Source organism: Bos indicus, chromosome 23 (genome assembly GCF_029378745.1).
Source record: "Bos indicus isolate NIAB-ARS_2022 breed Sahiwal x Tharparkar chromosome 23, NIAB-ARS_B.indTharparkar_mat_pri_1.0, whole genome shotgun sequence".
In the NCBI taxonomy this organism is placed as follows: Eukaryota; Metazoa; Chordata; class Mammalia; order Artiodactyla; family Bovidae; genus Bos; species Bos indicus.
This window is the reverse complement of record NC_091782.1, coordinates 6,843,718-6,862,907: the sequence shown is the minus strand read 5'-3', so window position 1 is coordinate 6,862,907 and position 19,190 is coordinate 6,843,718. Positions and strand designations below refer to the sequence as shown.

Genomic DNA, 19,190 nt, shown 5'->3' with positions numbered 1-19,190 from the left:
ATTAAGTAGAGTTCCCTCAGCTCTGCAGTGGGTTCTCATTAGTGGTCTATTTCATCCATAGTATCAATAGTGTGCATGCTGCATTGCTTCAGTGGTGTCTGATGCTTTGAGACCCCATGGACTGTAGCCCACCAGGCTCCTCTGCCCATGGGATTCTCCAGGCAAGAATACTGGAGTGGGTTGTCATTGCTTCTCCAGGAGATCTTCCAGTGTACGTACGTCAGTCCCAATCTCCCAGTTCAGCCCCCACCTTTCCCCCCTTGGTGTCCATAGGCTTGTTTTCTATGTCTGGGTCTGTATTTCTGCTTTGCAAATAACACTATTTACACAAGGTATTTGAATTCTATTCCGTATTTCTCTGCCCCAGGAACATAGGCGTCCAGACTTACTTAAAAAAAACAGTTATTTCACAAAAGGCTTGTATACCCTTGAAAGAGATACTTTCTAGGTACTTCTCTACTTCTTCCTTCTTTCCTCTGTTCAATAAATATTTATTGATGAATACTGCCTCTTGAGAAACCTATATGCAGGTCAGGAAGCAACAGTTAGAACTGGACATGGAACAACAGATTGGTTCCAAATAGGAAAAGGAGTACGTCAAGGCTGTATATTGTCACCCTGCTTATTTAACTTATATGCAGAGTACATCATGAGAAACACTGGGCTGGAAGAAGCACAAGCTGGAATCAAGATTGCCAGGAGAAATCTCAATAACCTCAGATACGCAGATGACACCACCCTTATGGCAGAAAGTGAAGAGGAACTAAAAAGCCTCTTGATGAAAGTGAAGGAGGAGAGTGAAAAAGTTGGCTTAAAGCTCAACATTCAAAAAACGAAGATCATGGCATCTGGTCCCATCACTTCATGGGAAATAGATGGGGAAATGGTGGAAACAGTGTCAGACTTTATTTTTCTGGGCTCCAAAATCACTGCATATGGTGATTGCAGTCATGAAATTAAAAGATGCTTACTCCTTGGAAGGAAAGTTATGACCAACCTAGATAGCATATTCAAAAGCAGAGACATTACTTTGCTAACAAAGATCCGTCTAGTCAAGGCTATGGTTTTTCCTGTGGTCATGTATGGATGTGAGAGTTGGACTGTGAAGAAAGCTGAGTGCCAAAGAATTGATGCTTTTGAACTGTGGTGTTGGAGAAGACTCTTGAGAGTCCCTTGGACTGCAAGGAGATCCAACCAGTCCATTCTGAAGGAGATCAGCCCTGGGTGTTCTTTGGAAGGACTGATGCTAAAGCTGAAACTCCAGTACTTTGGCCACCTCATGCGAAGAGTTGACTCACTGGAAAAAACTGTGATGCTGGGAGGGATTGGGGGCAGGAGGAGAAGGGGATGACAGAGGATGAGATGGCTGGATGGTATCATCGACTTGATGGACATGAGTTTGGGTGAACTCCAGGAATTGGTGATGGACAGGGAGGCCTGGTGTGCTGCAATTCACGGGGTCGCAAAGAGTCGGAGATGACTGAGTGACTGAACTGAACTAAACTACACATCAGGTATAGAATTAAGTACTTAGGATCTTCCCACCAAAGAAATAAACAATTATTTTGTGTCATTATTCTAACCCTTCCCAGCTCTAATAAAGTTGGATCCATTTTGGCCTCTTTTGGTCCAAATTTTGGATGACTTCCTTTTCTCCATAAACATCTTTTCTGAAATAATCTCTCTCAAGTTGCTGGGCAGGACACAAATGTCTTTCTCTTCAGCTTTCTTCTTGAGATCATTAATCAGCAGCTAGAAGTTTTTCTAGTTGCTGTGTTTTCAAGACATGTGTTTTCTTTTATATCTTTATGCAGTGAGTCCGTACCTCGCTTTATCTCTTTGCACAGCAAAGCAAACAACTCCTTCCTTCACTTGTATTGTTCACATTTGTTTTGTGAGCCCAACAGAGAGAAATGGAAATAAGCATCTGGTTCTTTGCTGATGATTTTCCCATGTGCAACTAAATCTTCTTTTGTTAATCATTTTGAACTTTTTAACTATTCTAAATATTTTTACTGTAAATATTTAAAATTTCTAAGCAGCTAAGTAGCACCATGTTTCTGCCAACATCCCTTAGATCAGAGAAAAATAGAATTCCAGAAAACATCTACTTCTGCTTCATTGATTATGCTAAGACCTTTGACTGTGGATTACAACAAACTGTGGAAAATTCTTAAAGTGAAGAGAATACCAGACCACCTTATTTGTCTTCTGAGATACCTGTATGCAAGGACAAGAAGCAACAGATAGAACAAGACATGAAACAATGGACTGATTCAAAATTGGGAAAGGAGTACTTCAAGGCTGTATATTGTCACCCTGTTTATTTAATCTATGTGTGGAGTACATCATGAGAAATGCTGGGCTAGATGAATCACAAGGTGGAATCAAGATTGCCAGAAGAAATATCAACAGCCTCAGATATGCATATGATACCACTCTAATGGCAAAAATGAAGAGGAACTGAAGAGTCTCTTGATGAAGGTGAAGAAAGAGAGTGAGAAATTTGGCTTAAAACTCAGCATTCAAAAAATTAAGATTATGGAGTCTCTTCATGGCAAATAGATGGGGGGAAAAGTGAAAACAGGGACAGATGTTATTTTCTTGGGCTCCAAAATCACTGAGATTGATGACTGCAGCCATGAAATTAAAAGACACTTGCTCCTTGGAAGAAAACCTATAACAAACCTAGACAGCATGTTAAAAAGCAGAGACATCACTTTACCAACAAAGGTGCATATAGTCAAAGCTATGTTTCTTAAGCTAGTCATATATGGTTGTAAGAGCTGGAACATGAAGAAGGCTGAGCACTGAAGAATTGATGCTTTCAAATTGTGGTGTTGGAGAAGACTCTTAAGCATCCCTTGCACCACAAAGAGATCAAACCACTCAATCCTAAAGGAAATTAACCCTGAATATTCACTGGAAGGACTGATGCTGAAACTGAAGCTGTAATACTTAGGCCATCTGATGTAAAGAACTGACTCATTGAAAAAGACTCTGACGCTGGGAAAGATTGAAGGCAGGAGGCGAGGGAGGATGGAATGTTTGGATGGCATCATCAGCTCAATGGACATGAATCTGAGTAAACTCTGGGAGACAGTGAAGGACAGGAAAGCCTGGAGTGCTGCAGCCCATGGGGTCACGAAGAGTCAGACATGACTTAGAGACTAAAAAACAACAGCAGGTGTGTCTGCTTCATCACTCTGTAAAAATTTTCAATGATTTGAGGAGATCCATTAGTTTTCCAGCACATTTAAAATAATTTTATATTGGAGTATAGATGATGAACTATATTGTGCCCTTTTTAGGCATACAGCAAAGTGACTCAGTTTTACATCTACAGGTATCACTTCTTTTTCACATTCTTTTCCCATTTAAGTTGTTACAGAATATTGAGCAGAGTTCCCTGTGCTGTACGGTAGGTCCTTGTTGATTATCTATTTTGTATATAGGAGTGTGTCCGTGTCAATCCATCAATATTTATTTCATGATTTTATCCCATAACATTTGTCTTCAAATCCAAATTTTCCCTTTCTGCCCCTGAATGAGAAGGAATTGACATCCATTGGTCACATAGAAGAGTTAAGTATTTGAGTGAAAATATGTTTGTAACTTAGCAAAGTTTTCCTAAAATACGTTTCTTTCTGAGACTTTCCATTCTAGAGTCACGAAGCAGTGCTTCCGCTCAGTCTCCCGTAAGGATACAGGACATTGTGTTAAGCTCCCAAACATGTTTTGCCAGCGCCCTGGGCTGCTAGGCTTAGCATCAGATGACTGGACAAAATACCAGATAATGAGGTCCCATAGCTATCCATCTGTTCACTGGCATCTAAGGTGGGCTCATTGGACCTTGGATTCACAGTGCTGCTCCTGTGGGGAAGAAGGAAGACAACAAACCAGCTGTAGGCGTACCGAGGGTGGGAAATTCCAAAGAGAGCCGATGAAATGCTGTTACATATAAACACCGAGGCTCAATTGAATGAACAGTTGTTGAGTGACAGTCATGGAAACTGTGTTGTCGTAAAGAGGAATAGTGATAGAGAACTAAATTTGAGCGGGGTGAAAATGTTAAATCACAAAGAGCTTTGCGAATAACCAACGTAAGCTGTGTCACAAATTAAACAGAGGGCCTTGAGACAAATAATGTGACTTTAAGACACCAGGGCCGCCAACCTCTAGGATCTAATGCCTGATGATCTGAGGTGTAGCTGATATAATAATAATAATAATAAAGCACACAGTAAGTGGCATGCACTTGAATCGTCCCCAAATCACGCTCTCTATGCCTACAGTCCATAGAAAAATGGTCTTCCAGGACACTGGCACCTGGTGCCAAAAAGTCTGGGGACCGCTGCTTTAAAACTTTAGCCTGAAAAAAATTTAACTCTTCCAGTACCTCTACGGTTGCGGGTGTGTGCATGTGTGTGTAGGAGGTTGAGTTGTTTCTGTTCCTGAAAGTAGTTTGGGCAGTGATTTTTACTCAAGGTCAAATCCATTCATCAAAGACAAATGCATGATCATTTAATTTGACAAGCACATAAAATTACTCACTGGCTCTTTGGTTACATTTGTACTTGTAATGTTCCATTCAAATCACATTTGAGAAGGTGGCTGTCATGGCTTTTGGCTGAAAGCTGCAAGTCGGCTCATGAACAACCTCAACAGTCAGACAGGGGAGAGAGTCAGGCAGAACGCAACACCTAATATTCTAGACTTGGCAGCACGCAGGGGGACAGGTGGCTGAAACCTTCCATGCTGAAGAGCAGTCTGAAAGGTGACATTGAACATGGTAATAGAGGAAGGTTTAACAGTCCAAGTCTCCAATTTAGAAATGCGGCTGAGAACCAAATGTTCCATAGGGCAGGGATCAAAATTCTCAGCTAAGGAGATTTGTATGTAGAAAAGGGCATTGCTATAAGTATCAGGGGGTTTACTGCCTACCATGCCAGAAGGAAGGGAATGGAGGCAGTGTCAGATTCTCTGGGGATGAAATGAATCTAGGGTGCATGCCTCTGCTAGCATCCCAGAAGTGTGGTCATGAAAATATAGATGTGGGGGTCTCTATGGCACCTGACTCCAGTACTCTTGCCTGGAAAATCCCATGGATGGGGGAGCCTGGTAGGCTGCAGTCCATGGGGTCGCTAAGAGTCGGACATGACTGAGCGACTTCACTTTCACTTTTCACTTTCATGGATTGGAGAAGGAAGAGGCAACCCACTCCAGTGTTCTTGCCTGGAGAATCCCAGGGACAGAGGAGCCTGGTGAGCTGCCGTCAATGGGGTCGCACAGAGTTGGACACGACTGAAGTGACTTAGCTTAGCTTAGACTATAGCACTGACAACAGCAGTTTATAATATAGGGGAAATGTCCAGATTCTAGGACACTGGTAGGGATCGTCTCCTGGTCTCCATGTTGGTGATTCTGCTATTCAGGGACTTTGAAAAGATAGCTAAGGAAACTAAAAAAAAGAAAGCTAAAGAATTGGCACCAGTGACCCAAGAGAGAAAGGAGGGATGGGGCAGAACACAGAAGTCAAGGAAACAGACTCTAATGGCCAAGCCATGCAGTGTCTCCTGTGGAAAGAGCAGAAGGCACTGGGATAAAGGAGGTGAGCAGATCCCTAGGGTGGGAGGGATCCACTCAAAACTCGGGACGGTGCTGGGTAGTCCTCAGTGCCAAAAGAGACGAAGCAGGGTTGGCGATCAGAATTCAGTACTGCCAAGTGGCCACTAACTGCTGTCACATTATTTTCCCTTCAGTGTGGATCCTTTTGGGAATCTATTTTATTTCCTCCATGATTTGAGGCTATTTAGGATTTACACACCAGTCCTCTAGTTTGTTGCTCTTTTTATTTCTCTCCCCTTTGTCAGCCCTTGGGCTTCTGAGTATAACCTCTGGTATTCAAGCGGCTTGCAGTTCCACAGGGTTCTTTCTATTTCTGCTCTAAGACATTGCTTTAAAAATGCCAAAAGCCCACTCAACCTCTCTTGCCGAGACCCCCAGACCCTCTTGACATTCCTCCCTTCTTCCCTACAAGACAGTGCACTCACCAGTCTCTCCTCAACCCAAGTGCAGGACCCAGAAATTGGGAATATCCTTTTTCTTTGGGAATTCTTTTTTTTTTTTTTTTAATTATTTTATTTTTTAACTTTACAATATTGTATTGGTTTTGCCATATATCAAAATGAATCTGCCACAGGTATACATGAGTTCCCCATCCTGAACCCTCTTCCCTCCTCCCTCCCCTTACCATCCCTCTGGGTCGTCCCAGTGCACCAGCCCCAAGCATCCAGTATCGTGTATCAAACCTGGACTGGTGACTCATTTCATATATGATATTATACATGTTTCAATGCCATTCTCCCAAATCATCCCACCCTCTCCCTCTCCCACAGAGTCCAGAAGACTGTTCTATACATCTGTGTCTCTTTTGCTGTCTCACATACCATCTTTCTAAATTCCATATATATGCGTTAGTATACTGTATTGGTATTTTTTTTTCTGGCTTACTTCACTCTGTATAATAGGCTCCAGTTTCATCCACCTCATTAGAACTGATTCAAATGCATTCTTTTTAATGGCTGAGTAATACTCCATTGTGTATATGTACCACTGCTTTCTTATCCATTCATCTGCTGATGGACATCTAGGTTGCTTCCATGTCCTGGCTATTATGAACAGTGCTGCGATGAACATTGGGGTACATGTGTCTCTTTCAATTCTGGTTTCCTCAGTGTGTATGCCCAGCAGTGGGATTGCTGGATCATAAGGCAGTTCTATTTCCAGTTTTTTAAGGAATCTCCACACTGTTCTCCATAGTGGCTGTACTAGTTTGCATTCCCACCAACAGTGTAAGAGGGTTCCCTTTTCTCCACACCTTCTCCAGCATTTATTGCTTGTAGACTTTTGGATCATAGCCATTTTGACTGGCATGAAATGGTACCTCATAGTGGTTTTGATTTGCACTTCTCTGACAATGAGTGATGTTGAGCATCTTTTCATGTGTTTGTTAGCCATCTGTATGTCTTCTTTGGAGAAATGTCTGTTTAGTTCTTTGGCCCGTAGGAGTTGCTTGTATATTTTTGAGATTAGTTGTTTGTCAGTTGCTTCATTTGCTATTATTTTCTCCCATTCTGAAGGCTGTCTTTTCACCTTGCTTATAGTTTCCTTTGTTGTGCAGAAGCTTTTAAGTTTAATTAGGTCCCATTTGTTTATTTTTGCTTTTATTTCCAATACTCTGGGAGGTGGGTCATAGAGGATCCTGCTGTGATGTATGTCGGAGAGTGTCTTGCCTATGTTCTCCTCTAGGAGTTTTATAGTTTCTGGTCTTACGTTTAGATCTTTAATCCATTTTGAGTTTATTTTTGTGTATGGTGTTAGAAAGTGTTCTGGTTTGTTCCTGCTCTTGAAGTCCTTTCTCCTGGATGCCTGCCCCACCCTCCACCTGTGCTGCCACCTGGCGGTTATGAACTGCCATCTTCTGTTCAACCACTTAGTTGGGATCTAGTCTCTCTCGTTTAAATGTTTTATTTTATGTATTCATTTATTTTTGGCCATGCGGCATGTGGGATCTTAGTTCCACATCCAGGGATTGGACCCGTGCCCCCTGAAGTGGAAACTCAGAGTCTTAGCAACAGGATCACGAGGGAATTCCTGAGGTCTAGTTTCTTAGTACTGACAAATAACAACAGCAAAATTCAACCACAACAGATGACATAAATTGTCAAACAGTTATGAAAGAACACATAAGACTCTCTGCTATCAGGGAACTTAAATAAATGCATAAAAATGTATTTCACTTTAGATACAGCTAACTTCTAACAAGGTGAATACGTGAAGTAGTAAAGACACTATGAAATGTCCAGAGGTTAAGCTTCATGGGGTAGGCAGGGGCAGGCTGTCTGAGGACGTGACTTTTGAATAAAGACTTGAGGCTGTTGGGACTCAGGATTCCAGACAGGACAGCAGAAACAAAGACCCTGACGTGGGGCACGCACAGATTTAGGATTTGATTCTGAAGGGAGCGGGGAGCTGTGAGGAGGGTTCTAGGCAAAGGAAGGGCAGGACTGTGTCACATTTTGACACATCTAGTCTGACTGCTTTAGAGAAAAATATATGGTGGCTTAGAGATGTGAACCGACTTTAGCATTCTGAGACTTAAAAGCCTGGTGCCTAACAGAAAAGACATCCAAGTCTACTAGAGAGATTGATGACACAAGCGGTTTTACCCAGAGTAAGACCTAAGGATTTTATAGTATAATTGTGCTCCTTAAAGTATTGGAAGACGATTTAAACATATGACCTGAACTTGGCTAAACTAGATGGATGGTCGAGACTTAGAAGCAATGCCTCTGCAGTATGTTAGTCGCTCAGTCGTGTCCGATTCTTGCAATCCCACAGACTGTAGCTTGCCAGGCTTCTCTGTTCATAGAATTCTCCAGGCAAGAACACTGGAGTGTGTGGCTATTCCCTTCTCCAGGGGATCTTCCTGATCCAAGGATCAAATACTGGTCTCCCACATTGCAGGCAGACCATCTGAGCCACCAGGAAAGCTCTCTACAGAGGTACTTATCAAATACGTCGATTTCATTTTTTCAAAAAATTTCGAAAACCCCAGGAGGTTTTTATGTGGGTTGTTGCATCTATTGATGCTTACCATAAAGGAAATTAAGATAGTTTAAAATACGTATGTATTTATTTATATGAAATGACAAAAATCGATTGTATGTTCACAAAAATAATGTATTCTTATGGGTTTCCCTGGTGGCTCAGCTGGTAAAGAATCCGCCTGCAATGCAGGAGACTTGGGTTCAATCCCTGGGTTGGGAAGATTCCCTGGAGAAGGGAAAGGCTACCCCCTTCAGTATTCTGGCCTGGAGAATTCCACGGACAGAGAAGCCTGGCAGACTACAGTTGATGGGATCTCAAAGAGTCGGACATGACTGAGCGACTTTCACGAGTGATAACTATGTCGTCAAATAAAAACTTGACAAAACCAATACAATATTATAAAGTAATTAGCCTCCAATTAAAATAAATTAATTTAAAAAAAAAACCTTGAAAGAGTAGGCTTGTTGTACACATTTGGAAATCTCTTTAATGTCTGTGTTGGTAGAAAACAGTTAGTTTCTCATAATGTTTCATCATTTCATCTGTGGAAATACCATACATGATATAGCTTCTGGAAAACACACTCTATATTCATAACATTATAAGAGTAAAAAGCATGATATCTTTTTTCTTATTGTTAAATTATTTTTGATTTTGTGAACATAGTGAACACAGGTCACTGGGTCACAGCTTAAGAACAACTGAAAACAGACAACAGAAAAAAGACAAGTTATTATATTGCTTGCAAGTATCTGCTTAGTGCCTTGAAATTAATCCCAATGTCTCCAAATATGGGGGCAAAATGTTCCACTTTAAACAAATAAAGCAAGATGAATACAATAAAATTATGCTTTAAAAAAATACCCTAACCGTGAGCAGGTTTACATTACCTTTTGCTGCTTAATTGTATATACTCTTTGTCTAAAATCCTGGAGAAGGAAATGACAACCCACTCCAGTATTCTTGCCTGGAGAATCCCATGGACAGAGGAACCTGGCAGGCTACAGTCCATGGGATGGCAAAAGCCAAACATGACTTAACACTATCTTTCTTTCGTCTCAAAATATGAAATTTCTGGCAACAGGGACAGAAAAGAGGAATTCTAAAGAATTCAAAAGGATGTGGGTAAATACCAGTTCTCTGCGGGTAGTCACTGATGGAAGGTCATTTTTCCTATTTTTACCTGTGACTTGGGGCAGTTGTATAGCTGTGAAGCTACGGTACTCCTCACAAGTCAGTGATCATGAAAGGGTCCCCAAGCAAACTTAATTATATCTCTCAATTTAAGTTCTAAAGTCATGTTCTAACATCTCAAACTAATGAGGAAATTTTAATTCTACCTCTATGAATGTTTGAGGCGAATTTCAACAACTATTCCATAATTTTTTACAAAGTGCAATGCTATGTTGAATATAAGAACTTCTTTATAATAAACTATATATAAGAAGAAAAATTTCTACTTCAGCTGCTATTGTAGAATGATCTTAACCCTTCTTAGTATATTAAGTTCCAGGAATTGTTACATTCAGTTGTCTCTCCTTTAGAAAGAATATTTGTATTATTCTTTTGGTAATAAAGTCTAATTTAAAAAAGTAAAAAAAACTGTAATTTTGCATTAAAATATCCTAACATCTTGCTCTAAGCTTCATTTTGCACATTTTCTGAACCACACAATCCATTTTGAAAGCTCAGCCCAAAAAAAGCTGAGTTGGGGACCTCCTTGGTGGTTCAGTGGCTAAGACTCTGCACTCCCAATGCAGGGGGCCCGGGTTCAATCCCTGGTCAGGGAACTAGATCCCACATGCCACAAGTAAAGATCTCTCATGCAATAACTAGACCCAGTACAACCAAGAAAAAAAAAAGCTAAGTTGGTGCTCTCTATCTGCTATGAGAGATCTCCCATTAAACAGCTGGTCTTTCTGTTATGTCCTGATGCACGCTTTCTTGTGATTCAATCCTATCTTATTAGCAATGGATTTTCTTGCTAACTTTACCCGTAGAACATCTAACTGCTAGCAAAGAGCTCCATGGAAGGTTTCAGAAAGTCTTAGCCAAGGAGACCAGAGGTTTATTCTCTTCACATGATGAGTGAGGTATTGCTCCCACTTCACAGAGTGTTGCTAGCTCCACCTAGCTCGTAGATCATAGATGCATTATCCTCCTTTCATAAAATATTAACATTTATCTTTTTCTCTGGAGATTCTGTTATAATGGAATACAAGCATATCTCAGAGACATGGTAGGTTCAGCCCCAGTCCTCCAAACTAAAGTGAATATTGCAATAAATAGAGTCATAATTTTTTATTTGTTTGTTTTCCTAGGTCATATAAAAGTTATGTTTAAACTCTGCTACAGTCTATTAAGTATGCAGCAGCATTATGTCTACAAAAGAACAGACATTACTTTAAAAGTACTTTAATTCTAAAAATTGCTAACCATCATGCTACAAACCTTGTTTGCAAAACAAAAACCAATGCAACATTTTTGAAATGCAATAAAGCGAAGGTATTCCTATAGATGTTTGCTATTCCCTTGTGTTCTTAGCTTGTAGATGATCATAGTACACATCTGGGCAAGTTCCCAGAAATCATCAGCTCTACAAGTCCAATTAAAGAGGTAATGCAAGTCTCCAGGACAAGCTGTCAATTAGGAATATTAAGAAAATTATATGAAGGATGCTGTATTAAAACTATACCTACTAGCCTACAAGTTCTGTGAGCACAAGAAAGTTGTTTGTCTTATTCTCCCAAAGTAGCTGACTACCTGGAATAATGCCAAGCATAAACTAGCTCTCAGTAAACAGGTATTGGATGAGTGAATGATGGATTAGGCAATCAACAGGTGTATTTTTTTCTGTATGTGCTTTGTGTGTGTGTGTGCTCAGTTGTGTCAGACTCTGAGACCCCGTGGATTATAGCCCACCAGGCTCCTCTGTCCATGAAATTTTATAGCAAGAATACTGGAGTGGGTTGCCATTTCCTTATCCAGGGGACCTTCCCGACCCAAGGACTGAACCCGAGTATCTTGTGTCTCCTACAATGGCAGGCAGATTCTTTACCACTGCACCGCCTGGGAAGCCCATATGTATGTGCTTATTTACCATTTTTCCCCTCAAAATAAGGTAGCAATACACATGGGAAATGGCAGCCCACTCCAGTGCTCTTGCCTGGAAAATTCCATGGGCAGACAAGTCTGGTAGGCTACAGTCCATGGGGTCATAAAGAGTTGTACACATCTGAGTGCGTGCACACGCACACACACACACACATACACACACACACTTCCATATACATAAGAAAGCAAATTAGAGCTCTGGGATCTTGAACCTGAGAGTGCTTTAATCTAACACTGATTGTTAGCTGGAGAAAGACCAGTTCCATAAGCAACTATCTCAGATAAAAGGATCTCTGAAGGTTGAGTCAAAAAACGTTGCAGAAGCACAGGAATCAGAAGCAGAATAAAGAAAGTTAAAGGACAATCTAAACATACCTGTGAGGATAAACAGTTTCAGTATAGCTACTTTCTGTGGTTCTTATGGCCCATTGGCTTTATTTCTCACTAAGGAATTTATATCATCTGATATCATTATTACAAAACCAAAGGGGAAATATGGATATGAGTTTAAATAGCACCAAAATGTTCTGAGACAAAAAATTAGGTAGTGGCTAGACACCTATTTAAATGTTTATGCCTGGAGACTGATGCTATACTGCATTTAAATGACACACGAGAAAAAAATAGGAATTTTAATGGCGTAGTGACAAAGTAGTTGGGAAATGTAAAGCAAAACACTTCTTTAATTAGAACCTTTTCCCCAAACACAAACAGCATGTGAATTTAGTAAACTGTAGAGTTTCTGAAACAAATGCAACTTAGTCGACTTAGTTGACTGTGGCTCAGATCATGAACTCCTTATTGCCAAATTCAGACTTAAATTGAAGAAAGTAGGGAAAACCAACAAACCATTCAGGTATGACCTAAATCAAATCCCTTATGATTATACAGTGGAAGTGACAAATAGATTCAAGGGATTAATCTGATAGAGTTCCTGAAGAACTATGGACAGAGGTTCATGACATTGTACAGCGGGCAGTGATCAAGATCATCCCCAAGAAAAAGAAAGGCAAAAAGGTTGTCTGGGGAGGCATTACAAATAGCTGAAAAAAGAAGAGAAGCTAAAGGCAAAGGGGAAAGGAAAGATATACCCATTCGAATGCACAGTTCCAAAGAATAGCAAGGAGAGATAAGAAAGCCTTCCTCAGTGGTCAATGCAAAGAAACAGAGGGGAAAAAAAGAGAATGGGAAAGACTAGAGATCTCTTCAAAAAAATTAGAGATACCAAGGGAAATTTTCTTGCAAAGATGGGCACAATTAAGGACAGAAATGGTATGGACCTAACAGAAGCAGAAGATATTAAGAAGAGGTGGCAAGAATACACAGAAGAACTGTACAGAAAAGATCTTCATGACCCAGATAACCACAATGGTGTGATCACTCACCTAGAGCCAGACATCCTGGAATGCAAAGTTAAGTGGGTCTTGAGGAAACATCACTATGAACAAAGCTAGTGGAGGTGATGGAATTCCAGTCGAGCTATTTCAAATCCTAAAAGATGATGCTGTGAAAGTGCTGCTGCACTCAATAAGCCCGCAAATTTGGAAAACTCAGAAGTGGCCGCAGGACTGGAAAAGGCCAGTTTTCATTCCTATCCCAAAGGAAGACAATGCCAAGGAATGCTCAAACTACCACACAATGCATTCATCTTACACGCTAGCAAAGTAAGGTTCAAAATTCTGCAAGCCAGACTTCAATTGTAGGTGAACCATGAACTTCCAGATGTACAAGCTGAATTTAGAAAGGCAGAGGAACCAGAGATCAAATTGCCAACATCTGTTGGATCATTGAAAAAGTAAGAAAGTTCCAGAAAAACACCTACTTCTGCTTTGTTGACTGTGCCAAAGCCTTTGGCTGTGTGAATCACAACAAACTGTGGAAAATTCTGAAAGAGATGAGAATACCAGACCACCTGACCTGCCTTCTGAGAAATCTGTATGCAGGTCAGGAAGCAACAATTAGAACTGGACATGGAACAACAGACTGGTTCCAAATAGGAAAAGGAATACATCAAGGCTGTATATTACCACCCTGCTTATTTAACTTATATGCAGAGTACATCATGTGAAATTCTGGGCTGGATGAAACACAAGCTGGAATCAAGTTTGCTGCATTTCTGTTCAAGACCACTAAATGCTGAGATATGAATGCATACCAAAATAAAATCAATTCATTGTGTTCAAAAAAAAAGTTGCTGGAAAAAATATCAATAATGTCAGATATGCAGATTACACCATTCTTATGGCAGAAAGTAAAGAAGAACTAAAGAGCCTCTTGATGAAAGTCAAAGAGGAGATTGAAAAAGCTGGCTTAAAACTCAACGTTCAGAAAACAAAGGTCATGGCATCCAATCCCATCACTTCATCGGAATAGGTGGGGAAACAATGGAAACAGTGACAGCTGTTTCTTGGGCTCCAAAATCACTGCAGATGGTGACTACAGCCATGAAATTAAAAAAACACTTGCTACTTGGAAGAAAAGTAATGACCAAGCTAGACAGCATATTAAAAAGCAGACATTGCTGACAAATGTCCATTTAGCCAAAGCTATGGTTTTTGCAGTAGTCATGTATGGATGTGAGAGTTGGACTCTGAAGAAAGCTGAGCACCAAAGAATTGATGCTTTTGAACTGTGCTATTAGAGAAGATTCTTGAGAGTCCCTTGGATGGCAAGGAGATCAAACCAGTCAATCCTAAAGGGGATCAGTCCTAAATATTCATTGGAAGGACTGATGCTGAAGCTGAAACTCCAATACTTTGGCCACCTTGATGCAAAGATCTGACTCACTGGAAAATACCCTGATACTGGGAAATATTGAAATCTAGAGGAGAAAGGGACAACAGAGGATGAGATGGTTGGATGGCATCACTGACTCAATGGACATGAGTTTGAGTAAGCTGTGGAAATTTGTGATGAACAGGGAAGGCTGGTGTTCTACAGTCCATGGGGTTACAGAGTCAGACACAACTGACCAAATGAACTGATAGGTAATCAAAGTCAAAATACCTTAGAAAAATTTGATGAGGTCTTGGGTAAGTGATAATGAGGGCTGCTGGACTAACCCAGTAAACCACCCTCTACTGATGTGTTGTCCTTCATGGAAATACAAAGCCCTAAAACAAAGGAGATCCAACCAGTCCATTCTGAAGGAGATCAGCCCTGGGATTTCTTTGGAAGGAATGATGCTAAAGCTGAAACTCCAGTACTTTGGCCACCTCATGCGAAGAGCTGACTCATTGGAAAAGACTCTGATGCTGGGAGGGATTGGAGGCAGGAGGAGAAGGGGACAACAGAGGATGAGATGGCTGGATGGCATCACTGACTCGACGGACGTGAGTCTGGGTGAACTCTGGGAGTTGGTGATGGACAGGGAGGCCTGGTGTGCTGCGATTCATGGGGTCACAAAGAGTCGGACACGACTGAGCGACTGAACTGAAGTGAACTGAACTGAAAACAAAGGAAGATGTATGTAGCTTGCACTGACATGTGTAAATACAATTTGGTTCATTTCCCATCTAATTGGTCTAGTGGAGATGTATTAAAGCAAACAGGATTGTTGTTGATGAAATTACCTTAACGTAGATTTTGGTTAATGAGTCTGTTTTAAAATCATTCTGTATTACACATGGCTCTTTGAAAAAGTATAACAGATATCCTTCGGTATGGATACTGACACCATTTAAAAATGTAACTCACTGAGTTTAAAATTTCAGAATCAGTAGAGGGTGATTGCCAAATCTAACAAAGACCAGAGTCATGTAGCAGCCTGAGTCAGGAATGCCTATATATAGAATGAATCCAGAAGTGCCCAGGGTTCTGCCACCTGGGCAGCACACTGCTTCAGAACTGCACTGAGAGACAGAAAAACAGAAGGCAAAATTGTGCATGCCATCTGTACTTTGTAAAGCTAGGGCTAGACATTTTTATATCACTTTTATGCCAGAATTTTGTTGTCAAATTAATCAATGCTAATCTCATGTTCATTTCTTATTCTTCAGATAAAATGTAACAAATATATATGCATATGAGCAGTATCTTCAATTTGAGAATAACTATTTTAAGTAAATGATGAGGATAAAATTATATGTAATTCATTTATATTTTATAATGTAATAATTATAACATTTTATGATTTTATGTAAAGTTTTAGTTTATATAATATATTGTTCTTTTTTTTATTATTCATTCTCTCTACCACCATGCTGGTCTAAGCCACCATCATTTTCAGTCGGCTTAATAGTCAGGACTTTTGCAGTTTCCAGTGACAGAAATCCTAATTTCCACTTAAGCTCTGTTTTCTGTTGGGTTAGCTTCTTAAGCATGTTTTTCCATGCTGTAGCAAAGATGCTGCAGGAGCTCAGACTTAACATCATTTTAACATCAGCTTCCCCCAGAAAGAGAAATTCTTTTTTTTCTCAGCATCATATCAGCTACTAAGAAAGAACTGGTCTGTGCTCTTTATTTGTAACATATAGGCATGTTATTCATTCTATAGTCAATACAGTGATCAAAAGGTAAAACTGAGTGTCTAGCTCCAGGGAAGGAAGAATGGCATTAGCTTCATACATCCCATTTAGATTAAGAATAGGAACGGGATGGTCCCCCAAAGAGATGAAGGATGGAATTAAAAGTATGTTCACTATATGACTGACTTTATATTCTTCTCTTCAGATTCAGCTTTTCTCTTCTCTGATTATTTCTCAAGAAAAAAGTCATTTGTAACAGTCAGCATGATAATTATCTCCACATAAAAATTTTAAAAACCCTAAAGACAAAAACAAAAGTCAATATGATCACATTACTTCCACATTTGAAGTCCTCCAATGGATTCCTAGGGACTTCCCAGGTCGTGCAGTGGTAAAGAATCTGCCTGTCAATGCAGGAGACACAAGAAATGCAGTGGGTTTGATCCCTGGGTCAGGGAGATCCCCTGGAGGAGGAAATGGTAACCCACTGCAGTGCTCCTGCCTGGGAAATCACATGGACAGAGGAGGCTGGTGGCGACAATCCAGGGTCACAAAGAATCTGACGTGACTGAGCACTGAGTACCCTTGGCAATCATTCAAAATCCTGAAAGAGTTTATAAGGATTTTCTGTGGGCTACTCCTTTAGACTGAGCTCCCCACTCTGCCACACTGATCTTATTTCTGTGGTGTCATGTTTTACCAAATATCTTAATGTTCATTTTCTGAAACATCTTCCAAAATCCATCTCCTTCTTCCATATCTGCTCAATTCCACACTTCTCTTTTCAACCTCACTCCTTATCCTGGTCAACACTGAGTGATTTCCAGGTCTTAGAATAAAAATCATTCTCTCAGGGAAGCTGTATTAATCAGTGATTTTTCCAGAGAACTAGAACCAGCAGGATGTAATGGATTTAGAGAAACAGAATTTTGACGAAGCATTGGTTCACAGTGACTCTTGGAGCTGGAAAGTCCCACAGTCTCCATCTGCCAATTAAAGGCCCAGGGAAGGTGGTGGTGTTAACCCCACTCAAGCCTGAAGACCCAAGAAGGGGGTCTCAGGCCAAGTCCAAAGGCTCAAGAACCAGCCACAATGTGTATAAATGTATATGTATTTGTATATATATATATATATATATATACATACACATATACTGAATCGCTCTGCTGAATAGGGAGTAACAACATTGTAAATCAAACTGTAATTCAATAGAAATTAATTTTAAAACTTAAAGTTAAAAAACTTGTTTAAGCTTAAACTGTAAAAATATGTATGCCAAGAATACACATGTGAAAATTTGAGGATAGAACTTGGGTAAAGGCAAGAGTTGTAAACTCAAATGCTTGCAAGAAACAGGCAAGAAGTACGAAAAAGCAAAGCCACCTAGGGGAAAGAGAGGAGTGGACAGTGGAGAGCTCAGAAGGACAATTGTTATTCAGCTCCAGCCACTGGGGGATCAGAATTGCCAGATTACCTGATTTGCCAAAAAAACAAAAACAAAAAATGTGTCTTTGTTTTAAATATTGGTAAATAATTCCATTTTCTTTTTAAAGTCAACACTGTGAGGTCCAAATGAGACATTTCCGCAGTCTTCATGCAAGCTTTGGGAAATAGTTAACAATGTCTGGCGCAGAAAGAAATCCTCTCCTTTTGGATCCTATGGTGCTCCTGTTAGTTCGACGTTTTTCAGGCATAGCTCCTCCTGATGGGACTCAGTGAGTCCTATTTCACAACTCAGGAGAGCAAGAACAAAGGAAAACAAAACCATTTACATGCTTTTTTCTTGTCCTTTGAAGTTTTAAAATGTATTGCAGTTTTGAGTGGTTTTCCAAGCCGTTGTGTACAATCCTAAGTGGAATATATTATACAACCTAAGGTACTGAGATACCTATTTTTTTCCCATATTTTTTGTACCAGTTCAGTGAGAGCTTTGTTGCATATGCTTTGTGTTGATTTCTTATACACATTTAAGGCATTCTCTTTGTGAAGGCAAGTGAAAATCGCTCAGTCGTGTCCAGCCCTTTGCACCCCCATGGACTGCACAGTCCATATGGAATTCTCCAGGCCAGAATCCTGGAGTGCGTAGCCTTTCCCTTCTCCAGGGGCTCTTCCCAACCCAGGGATTGAACCCAGGTCTCCCACATTGCAGGCAGATTCTTTACCCTCTGAGCCACAAGGCATTCTCTTTAATTGCCCCTAAATGCAAATCCCAAGGTGTATAAAAAAAATGCCATCTTGTTCATTTTTAAGCAGAAACAAATTATGGCATGTTCTTAGGAATAAAAAAGATAGCCCATTTTTGTTAAGCAAATATTTATTTCACAGAAAGGAGGATGAAACAACCATGTGGTTTGTATATTAGAAGAAAAGACTTCCTATTTTTCTGTATCAATGATAAATCTGAACGGCATGCATCTGAGGCTGCATTTTTCACTTTAAAACCATATTTAGGCATAATGGCTTCACTATGTTTTTATTAAATGCTCTTAATAATTTATACATTTTAAATGTAACCAGAATTCTAGGTTCACATAGTAGGTTAAGACACATGTTTTCATTGGATGGGAAAAATTATCTATATTTTGGTATTCTCTACCAAATTTCAGATGCCTGAGAGAGGAAGATATCAATAATGCTGCTGGGAGCAGTGCTTCTCAATCTTTTTATGAAGATAACAGTCTGAAGTGAAGAAAGAATGCATATCTTTCAAAGTATCTTTAAACTTTCAAGACTCATCACAAAACTTATATTTTGCAATTCATTTTATAATGTAGTGTTTTTTAAAAGAGTTTATTTGAGCAAAAATCATTGGGAATTGGGCAGCACTGAACTGGAAGTGGTTAGGAATATTCCTCTGTCAAGAGTTTGGGGAGAGACTTTTACAGAAAAAGGCTGTGTAAGAAAGTAATTGATTGGCTATAGGGCTTCCCTCTTAGCTCAGTTGGTAAAGAATCTGCCTGCAGTGTAGGAGACCTGGGTTCAATTCCTGGGTAGGGA

General features: G+C 40.1%; 1 non-coding gene across 1 annotated transcript; it reads left to right on the top strand.

Annotated features, from left to right (window-relative positions):
- Positions 1–10,330: 10,330 nt before the first annotated feature.
- Positions 10,331–10,403, top strand: TRNAG-CCC (transfer RNA glycine (anticodon CCC)). Its single transcript has one exon. It is a non-coding gene; the product is annotated as a tRNA-Gly (tRNA).
- The last annotated feature ends 8,787 nt before the right edge of the window (positions 10,404–19,190 follow it).